Source organism: Atta cephalotes (assembly GCF_000143395.1).
Source record: "Atta cephalotes unplaced genomic scaffold scaffold00003, whole genome shotgun sequence".
NCBI lineage: Eukaryota > Metazoa > Arthropoda > Insecta > Hymenoptera > Formicidae > Atta > Atta cephalotes.
Window position 1 is genome coordinate 5,006,064 of NW_012130067.1, and position 10,494 is coordinate 5,016,557.

The following is a 10,494-nucleotide window of genomic DNA, read 5'->3' on the forward strand; positions in this document are numbered from 1 at the left end:
AAAACGTTAAAAAAACTTTTAAAATTTTAGTTTAAAAAGTTTAAAAATTAAGTTGGTAGTAATTACTACGAAAGTAAAGTACGTACCTCCTCTCTCTCCTCTCTCTCTCTCTCTCTCTCTCTCTCTCTCCTCTCTCCTCTCTCTCTCTTTCCCCTCCCTCTCTCTCTCTTTCTAGTGAGATGTGTTTCTCTCGAGATGTGTCTCGATCTGCAGCACGGTTATAGATCATCGCGTGTATGCTCATAAAATATATCGATAGCGCAGGGGATTTGGGAAGATCGTGTTCCCACGTAAATACCTCACGCCAAAAAATGACGGCGTTCGTATCTTTCGACTGCCGCCTGCGTATCGCATGGCACGCGAGCTCCATAATTCACGTTAACGTTGCACGCCGACCGCGTGGGAGAGCCGACCATCGTATCTCAATTTCGTCAGGATATAACTACCGGGACGTCAATGTAACGAACAAATCCGTGTAACCATTTCTGATCGGAGCATCTGATCGCGCGGCACGTACATGATTATCATCCAAGCGAACTCGAGAAATAAAGATTTGCGAGGAGTAAACATCCATCAGACGAAAATCCAGTGTGGGAATCGTAGCACATCAGAATATAAGCGCAAGGAAGATTATACGTAACACTGAAAACATCATTCGCTAAAATGTTCTTTTCTCGTTTCTAATTAATCTTCTGAAGCTGAAATTTGTAATACAATCAATGCTGGGATGCTGGATTTGTAAAACTCATTTAATTTATGTCAATTAAAAGATAGTAATTTCAAGAAATTACAATGATAAAACTTGCATAAAGAGAATAAATACTAATTGTAAGTGTATTTTAATCAAAATAATCTAAATTTATAGATGTAACATAAAAGAATATTGTTTGGCATTTTTAACAAAGAGATTGAAGTGAGTCCGATAAATCTACTATCAATTTCGACGAATAATAAAACGAATAAATAAATTAAAAAATTGTTATATATTATACTTTTGAAGAGAACGGAATTATAAATGAAGATAAATTCAAGATAATGGAAGTCAAATGATTTTTCTGTTATAATGATAAATTAATCGCTAATAAATAGTGCCGATTTCTTAGAAAATCGTAAAGCGTTTAAATTTTAAATATTATTCATTACATTAAAATTTTTTTCATTAAAAATAATATTAAAAAATTATTAAAAATTGATATTATTATTAATACTTACTTCATGATTTGCAAGACAATCTATTCATTCTTTTATTTAATCTATTCATCTTTTCAATCTATTCAATCTATACATTAAGAGTAATTATCATCATATAGATGACAACTTTTCAGAAAAGCAATCATTAATAAGCAGAAATGATCACAGAGAAACTTTCCAGTATTCGTCGACTAATAATTAACGCTATGATATTTTATATTTCAGGACACGTCCGTGGAACAAACGATTTCTGTGTTCGGTGGCGACAAACTTTTTCCCGCGGTATTAAAATTCTTAATACAACCCTTTCGCGCTAGAATGGGGATGAATGCGAGAGTACATTCATGATGGTGGAAAGACAGGCCGAAGAGGAAGAGGTCTACGTCTCGAGAAAAAAGCGAATTTAATGAAACGAGAAAAACCCCGGTGAAGGTGTATTTGTAATGCAAATATCTGACTCTCGGAGGGACGGAAAAATGAAAGCGTCGAAACAGACGGGAACGAAATCGAGCGTCCCATCGCTCTCGCTAATCCGATTTCGAATTCTTTCGCCCACTCACTCGCTCGAATCACGTTCTCCGACGCTGAGCAATCTTAACAAAAAAATCCTAATTTTCCCCTCCTTAATTACCTCGGGGATTCAATAAAATCTTAGAAACAAGAATCGCAATTATCGACAATTCAGCAAAATTTTAGAAACCGCAATATAGGAATGTTCAATTATTTAAAAATCACACACGGAGAAAAATGTACACAATATTATACACTAAAATTCTAGTAAACTTTATGGAGTTATCAAGTTTATATAGGGATACGTGCTTTATGTAAAATATTTTCTTTACATTTCTAATAAATGAGATTGTCGTATGATAATCATTTTTACTTTATCGACAAGAATTTTTTCTTAGCATTGATAAAATTTATTTTACTGCATAGTATACATGTATAAAAGTTCTGAAAGTTGTTTGTGCTCGTCAATCTTGCAAATCGTACAATTTACTTTACTGTATAATTTGCTTTACTGAAAGTATGATTTATTTTACTATAAAATAATAGTCACTTGAAATGATGTACTATAATCATAATATACTTTTTATCTTAAATCTCCGATATTTTTACTTTTAAATAAAATTTATCACAAATTCAACAGTAAAAATAGCCAGAATATTTTTACTAGTCTTGTAAGATATCTATCTCTCAATTATTTTTCTCCATGCAGTTCAGTCTAACGTTGCCAAACAATTCTATCTCATGAAACACGCATGTTAGTGTCATTTTTACGCGATTAAAATCATAGTGTTTGATATTTCAATATAGAACGACATTTGCGACAGCGGAATGGAAGATTGGTGTTTAGAAGAATCGAAGGAATCGTTATTTACTGAAAGTCGACTATTGTCCCTTTTCAACGGACGCTTTGTCGAATTAAGAGCTTTTGTCGTAGAGAACGCCTGGGGCGAGCATCGCGCTCGTCCGCGCGTCTCTGTTCGTTTCATGACATTTTCCATCCATTTCTCTTTCTCCATGATTTTGACGTGCTTCTCCCTTTCTGCCGGTCGCGTCAAATGAAAGCACTTTTCCGCCGAATAGACAAAATAAATCGAGTCGCGCATGACAATGCCATGATAATTTCGCAACAATACGCACTCACCCATCATCGGGCGCATGCACGAATAAATACGCACTCGCAGGAAACGCGCGCGAAAAACGGACGAGACATCGGTAGGGTTGAAATACCCGTCGCGTTTCTTTTCCAAACAGTGTAACGGTTGAACGTCAGGGTGAATCAGCGTGAGATAATACGTGCCAAAATAGCTTTCTCGCTGGCCATCGGTGTATTTTTTCCGAGACTTCAAAAAAGAAATTATTCTCTAATGGAGGCTTATTTTACGTCAAACAAATGAAAACATCATAAATAAATAACAAAAATCGTATATCAGTATTATTACTGTAAATATTTTAACGCTTTTTGTCACACACGCTCAGAATAAATCTGAGAAGTGTGTATTAATCAAAAAATCGATCACTAAAAAGCAGCATTAAAAAGGATGTGAAGGTTTTACTGAACTATCTAATAATGTAGCTGGACACAAATCTTTGTTGGATGATCAAAATAATTATGTTCTAATTAATTGCTAGTAGAATATCATTTTACAGCATTGTTTATCATGCTTGAAATTTCCGCATACATTAGATGTAAAAGGAATAGATAATAATTCCTTGAGTTAGGTTTTAATTCCTTGAATTAAATAACATTTTATTATTTTTAATTTCCATGTTAAACTGTAAATCAATTCTGTTTTTATTAATTTTAAAGTAAACATTGTTTATATTAACATATTCAATAAATAATAAACTAAGTTAATATATTTTCTTCAATTAAATTATTTAATTCCATTGTTTTAGTCAAATTAATAATATATTAGATAATAGCAGGATTGGGAAGTAACTTTAGTATATTATTTATAACTAAGTTACAATTACAATTATCTTTTTTCATTTAATTTAATTTCTTTTTTCTATCTGTAATAACTTAATTACATTTCTTCCAGCAACTAGTAATTAATTTAACAGTTACTTCTACAGTTACTTTACATTTTAAACTTATTATTTGACAATTTAATGTGATTAGTTAAAAACTGAATACTTTATTTTAAAAATACGGTCTACTATGAATGCTCCGAAGTATTTTTTGATTGGTCAGCAAATTGTAAACGTAAATTATTTTTTTCTTTGATAGCCCTAATGATATCGATGGCACTCATATTTTTCTGTTATGACAGAAATAAGACAGAAAAGTAAGTGAAAAGTTACTTTTTTAGTAACTATAACTGCTCATTTTTAGTCCCGATACTTGGAACTGTAACTAGTTACTTTTGAAAGAAAAAAAAATTGTAACTGTAACTAGTTATTTTTACAAAATAACTTTTCTAACCTTAGATAATAGCAGTATCTAAGGATCTATATAAATGATTAAAAATAACTCAAATTATAGATTATAATTTGACATTATAAATTTAACAGAGTATAGCTAAATTTCTAAATACATTTTTAGATACTTCAGCAAAATCGTTTTTCCCGATAAAGAACTTTCTTAATTACGGTATTTGTTTACAAAAGCAAAAAAGAATAAAACTAACCAAGCAGAAGGGGCGATATAGCACAATGATTTATCAGCGATAATTAAAGGGTCGAACGTCACCACCGGCTGTGTCGATGACCAACGACTGATGCGTGAGGCTCATATTAATAGGCTATTTTAATATCCACTCACTATCAATTCTAATCCCAGAAAATCCACCGAACATACGCGAAGTTTTATCAGCGGTACACAAAATCAATCACTAAGTGCAAGCAAAAAAAATCTGATTTAAAAAGATACATAATGCTGTACGTCAGCTTTTAGCAATTTTCATTGTTCTTTTCCTCTCGCCGAAACACATCATAAGCTTTCATGATAATCGTCCCCATGAAAGAATTGCGGAAATGGAACCTCTTACTTTTCCATTTCAGTTTTACCACGAAATCGCTCACACATACATGTAATCGTCTCCATAAGAACACTCTGAATCTATCTTGTTGCAGACAAACAAGCACGCGAGAATCCTTCGCGACGGGTTCTTTTGAGTTCGCTAAAGTATCGGAAGAAGTTAGATACGGTTACGATGATGAAAAAAGGAACTTTTTAATGGCATACCCAGGTGTTAGGATCCCTATCGACGTTAAGCTGTACCTAAAGCTTGGTCTTTCAACGCGGCACCCTCTTGTATGTGCTAAACAGCCTTCCTTATTTCCCCAGTTAGTACTCATCCTCTTGGCTGCAATCTCCTTTCCTTAATTGCAATAAAGAGAGTATAGCACTAAAGTAAAAACTTATCGTCCTAATGAAACGTCTCTTATATGACATAAAATTGTTCGTTCGATCATCGTTATTATCTAATATTTACAATACTTAAATATAAAACTAAATACTTTGTGTTATTTCTTTACTTAATTAACTAATGTTAAAATCATTCGACTTCTTCAGTTTATCTATTGCATTTTTTAAAGCAGTAATATATATTACATATAAATTTATCATTCTATATAACAAGTAATATATAAAATTACTGACGTGAAAATAAAATATTTTGAATTATATTAAAATATGCTGTCACATATTAAAAATATTTTGTAGATAATATGAACATAAGAATGTAAGAATTCGTAACGTTCTACATTAATGTTATATATCACGTCAGATTTTCAAATATTGTCGCAGCGTCCGATCAACGTTTTACTTTCGAAAGTGATAACCACGAAACGATCTCTATATTTCTATTTTTATCGCCTGTCAATCTAACGAGTCATTTCATCGAAGTTCTTTTTGAGATCTCCTTTACTACCCTCGAAATCCCCGGGAGCTACTATCGCCGGTGGTAAAATCCAGCGCCTCGATATCCACTTCTGGACTGCAGGAAAAATGGGAAGCGCGTGAGAGGTGCGTGGCTGTGCAACATTGAGAGATAATATACGAGCTCGGTGCGGAGTTTCTGTGCGCACGAACTTGATGTAGAGACCTCTTTTGAAAAGTGGTTGTCCTTGTTGGTACCACCAGCAGTTTTCGCCATGATTTACAGGTGAACGCGACGTCAAGCGCTCTGGCGCGGCACGGCGGTGCTCAGTCATTCTGACTCAGGGATTACCTTACTACATACAGTAGAAAAGGAAACGTTGGACACAACGAATACCCATTATTACGTCGAACTTATGTCCAACGTTTACGCGAGAAACAAATGCGTGCTGTTACAAAGAAACAAGAAGAAATTAATTTTGTATCTAAATAAAACATTTTTTATAAATATATGTTTAAATAAGATAATAGAAATAATTGATATAAAAAAAATATGTTTCATTACTACATATAATAAATATTTTAAAAAGTATTACTATTTAACAAATGCAAATAAAACCAATAAAATTAACGTCACAAAGTCAATTTTGTTTTGGTATATAGTGATAATTTTAAGGCTGTTTCAATGCAGAATGTAATTACCATTTCTCAATTAGGATAAATACCGAAACAAATCAGATCACAGGACAAATCAGATCAATATATATATATATAAGTTTCAAGACAATTCGAGTCGAGAGTCGTCGTTAGATTTTTTTTTTTTCAAACGAGCTGTTTTATCGTATTATTTATTTCCGCGCACTTCTCTTTTCAGTGAAAACAATAGATAACAGTTCTGTATTGTGTGATTCAGTGTCAGTCGACAATACAAGCGCGAAGATGTAAACGCACGAAAAAATTTTGTCTCTCAAATAAAATCATAATTTTAAAAAATCACGAATTCTGTAACTTTATAACGAAAAAAACGTTAATTCTTACATGTATATTGAAATTTATGCAAATTATAAAGATTTTTAGGATGCATCCAAATTATCGAGCCGTAAACATTTCGATAAATATTTATTTTTTGTCGAGCTGCGGCATGAAAGTTAGTCGAAATATTCGAGGATTGGCTCGATTTCAGCTCGATAGTTTGGATGCATCTTAAAAATCTTTATAATTTGCATAAGTTTCAACATGTAAGAATTAACGTTGATTTTTGTTACAAAGTTGCAAAATTTGTAATTTTTTTGGAATTATGATTTTATTATATGATTTTATATTTTATGATGTGTATGATTTGCTATATCAGTCTAATAAACTGATGATGCACTTCAATTTCTGAGCCAATTGGATAATTCCTTCATGGAACAAATGGTTTTGTTGATGTATTTAAAAATTTAGTTAGATGCAGATCTGAAAATAATTTTGTTAGACCATCAAAATAATTATGAACACTCAAAATAATTGCTAAAAATGTCAAAACTTTTTGTAATATTGTTAAGCATGCTTAAGATTCCTAGGTAATTACTTCGATAATAACATTATTTTCAAATTTATATATCTAAATTTTTAGATACTTTAACAAAACTATTCTTCTCATGCATTTCTTGATTTTTCATTGTATAATAAAAATATTATGTTTATATATCATTTTATTATATAAAACCCAAGTCACAGTTGTAAAGCTTAAGGATTTATAAACTTAATAAAAAAAAATTATTGATTATATTTTTACTAATAAAGAGATATTGATCTGATTCAGCTCTACCCTATTCTCAATAGTAAAGTAGAAGTCACGTTTCTAACCGCTAAATTCACACTTTGAAATCGTGACGTTATCCTCGCATGAGGAGGCGCAAGGTCGGGTGATATTTCCGTCTGCGGTTTCACCCTTGCATCCCTCTGTCTGTCGAGAGCGTTGCAGATAAAACGCTTTGAATTTCAAAATGCGACAACGTCGTCCGTCACGGCGGGAGATCCGATTCTGTCCAGCCGCAAGTTGGTGGCGAGTGAACAGAAGCCGCGCGTTCGGACGACCTCCAGAGAGTCCATCTACGTTGGTAATTCGCCGACGGTTTCCGTCGTCTCGTCCGGGGCTCCGAAACTTTCCTTGAGAACTTTGGCAATGGCGACGTATATATATGTATCGGACATACATATGTATGGGGAGAGGGATATACGTACACGAATCTCATGATTCTGTCGAATCGAAATCTTTCGAGAGAATTCTTTGTTGCAGCTTTCAGCCTTTTACGGAACGTCCTGGCATTACAAACGAATAGAAGACAAAAGAAAGATTCTACTACCGAATCCTACACGAATTCTTTTTTATCGAATTTGCAGAGCTTTATCGAGTTTTAACATGATCATGTTAGAGCGGGATAGAGTAGTTCGTAAACTGGTTTTCCGCGGATTGATACCAATATCCTTAAATTCGCCATGAAAACGAATCGAAGCCAGGCACACCTGTGTCGCAGCAGCTTCATAAAAAACAATCTGCGATCTCAATGAGTGCCTTTAACTATCATTTAAATTAAATATTTTTTTATTTAATTAAATCATAATCGTGGATTATTATTTTAATCAAATAAGTAAAGATTAATATGATCACGGTTAAATCTTGGTACTTAATATATTTTTTACAGTTTTATTATGATTGCGTTTTATTCAACAGTAAGCTACAGTATTTATGTAACTGGAAGAATGTATTTAGAATTTATATATATTTTAAGTATCAAGATAGCCTCGATTATATTGATCTTTTCTTTACTTATTATTTAATGTGTTTGCACACAGAAAAAAAATTTGACGGAATTAACTAAAATTCTGATGAAAAATGAATGATTCAGAACTCTAGTTAAATCTACAAGATTTCTGGTTAATCTATTAAAATATTCTAGTTGAAATAACCAACATTTAGTTATTAATATATTTAATCAGAAATCTAGACTTAACCAAAATTCTGGATCATTCATTTTCCATCAAAATTCCAGTTAATTCAACCAAACATTTTTTTTTCTGTGTATAGCTTCATTAATTTATTATTGATTATTATTATTATTTTATTTATATAAAAGTGATACGAGACTTAATTCCATAGAAGAATTTTCCAAAAGCTTCTCGCATTCTAAAAAAAAACTTGCGTTTTTTGTATAGTACTCGATAAATTCTTAACACTATTCAAAATATCCTGGGCAAGGGGCGAAAGAATAGCATCTTTTCATCGCAACGCATTAGTCGCGTAGACTTTGACGAATCAATTAAATAAATGGTCGTAAATAGCCTTGGTAGCGAGGACGACAGCGCGTTGCCACGAAAGAAAGCGTCTCCATTAAGAGTCACAGCATCATCCACCCCCTCCTCTCTCGGTGGAATGACGTTGGGAACCACTCTCAGCCCTCGCTTCATCGCGCCGTTGTCGTCGCCGACGTTACAGGAATCACATTGGATCTACAAAGGGTTGACAGAAGACTTTCGTCAATGCATACGACGCCTCCATTGTTCTTGCTGTAAGATTGATCCCGCGCGGCACCCCACGTTTACTCCGTGGAATCACCAGCTGAAGGATGGTGTAAAATGATACAGCACCCTCCAGGAGCCGGAAAGAGCGATAATAGAAACACCGTGTGGTGGTTGTCGAAGGATATTAAATTTCTCTTACAGAGAGAAACATCCTTTCTCATTTAAATTGAACATTTGTAATTTAGTATCCATTTTATTCCGTTACATGATTGTTACCGAATACGATTGTCACAACACTATTATTGACGGTGTCCTCTTCCTTGTATGGCAAAGCACTTTAAAAGGAGCAAATATATCAATTTTGGAAATTTGAGTGGATAAGAGTATGATTATACGCTACTCAAGGTGAATTCGAAATACCTGGCAAGAGAGAAATATAGAAGACATTTACATGCTATATACATTTATCATAGAAAAAAGAAGAAGCATTTTACTTAAAAGACAATGAAAAAAGACTGACGTCTTTTCTCTTGTATTTCAGTCGATTATATATAAGATATATAAAATCAATGCATAAAATACACGATAAGATTTTTAACAGTTCGAACTGATCAAACGTTCAGAAAAAATTCGAATGCAGTTTGGCTGACTGACTTGACTGACAGCACATAACTCTTGAAAACATATAACGTCTAAAACGTCTTGCTGATCGCGTACCGACTAATACGGAAGCGGAACTACGTAGCGGATGTAGGAATCGTAATAATGCACGTAAACCGCGAGAAATATACATCGTAGGAGATGGATTTATGGCATGACGTCTTGAGCAGCCATGGAGAAATGTAAGCGAAAGCGCGAAATATGAGAATGAGAATGGGGATGAAATGAGAGGGCGGCGGGAGCCTATTTAGTGCGCTACGTCGGCTGTGTCAACGTTATTATACCGCAGATTCTCAAGGGAAAGTTCTCACACGCTCACGTCAAACAGGAAGGACGCGACCGAGACGAATAGATCACAGAAGCAGTTTTTTAAAATATAAATAGACGAGCATCGTAAAAACGAGAGAAAGAATGCTTTGAACAAAAACTTCCAGTTGCAAAACTCTTCAGAATAGATTAATCTTATCGTAAGAGTATCAAAGTCTTTTATTAGTCTATCACTTGTATTCACTTGTAACAAATGTATTATGTTTGTTGTTATAAATTAAAATTAAAATGATAAAATCAGACACATTTGTTAAAATTGTAATTACATTGTTTTTTTTTCTTTTATATCAAAAGTATCTGTATGGAAAGTGATCTGTATTAAAAACATTTATGCTTTCTATTTCGTTTTTATTTTTTATTTTGTTTTTATTTTTAGTATATATACACACACACACACTATATATATATATATATATATATATATATATATATATATTATTTCTTTTCTTTTATTATTATTATTTTATTTTAATTTATTA

At 33.0% G+C, this 10,494-nt stretch overlaps 1 protein-coding gene across 1 annotated transcript in view; it reads left to right on the forward strand.

Moving 5' to 3' along the window:
* Nucleotides 1-10,494, forward strand: part of LOC105625759 (trypsin alpha-3-like) — a 58,287-nt gene that overhangs the window by 1,629 nt on the left and 46,164 nt on the right. The window lies entirely within an intron of this gene.